Consider the following 569-nt stretch of genomic DNA (forward strand, 5'->3'; position numbering starts at 1 on the left):
TCGCCTTGTGGCGGTCGCCTTGTGGCGGTCGCCTTGTGGCGGTCGCCTTGTGGCGGTCGGGGGGTGGCGGTCGGGGCTGGCGCTTGGGGCCGGTGGCGGTCGCCTTGTGGCGGTCGCCTTGTGGCGGTCGGGGGGTGGCGGTCGGGGCTGGCGCTTGGGGCCGGTGGCGGTCGCCTTGTGGCGGTCGCCTTGTGGCGGTCGCCTTGTGGCGGTCGGGGGGTGGCGGTCGGGGCTGGCGCTTGGGGCCGGTGGCGGTCGCCTTGTGGCGGTCGCCTTGTGGCGGTCGCCTTGTGGCGGTCGGGGGGTGGCGGTCGGGGCTGGCGCTTGGGGCTGGCGTCCGCCAATAGTGGTTTAATTTCGGGAGGAAGATTGATTTTCGTCCCAAGCCCGCCGCTGGAGAAAATTTTAGGTACCAGGAGTGGATTTTTTTTGTCCACTCAGGAGGGGGACGTTGGCTGGTTTGGTGTCCGGGGGAAAGTGCTCTTTTCTCGGCCAGGAGAAAGATTAGACTCCCAGCCCGCCGCTGGAGAAAATTCTAGGTACCAGGAGTGGATTTTTTTTGTCCACTC

The sequence above is a fragment of the Syngnathus typhle genome, linkage group LG15 (genome assembly GCF_033458585.1).
Source record: "Syngnathus typhle isolate RoL2023-S1 ecotype Sweden linkage group LG15, RoL_Styp_1.0, whole genome shotgun sequence".
NCBI lineage: Eukaryota > Metazoa > Chordata > Actinopteri > Syngnathiformes > Syngnathidae > Syngnathus > Syngnathus typhle.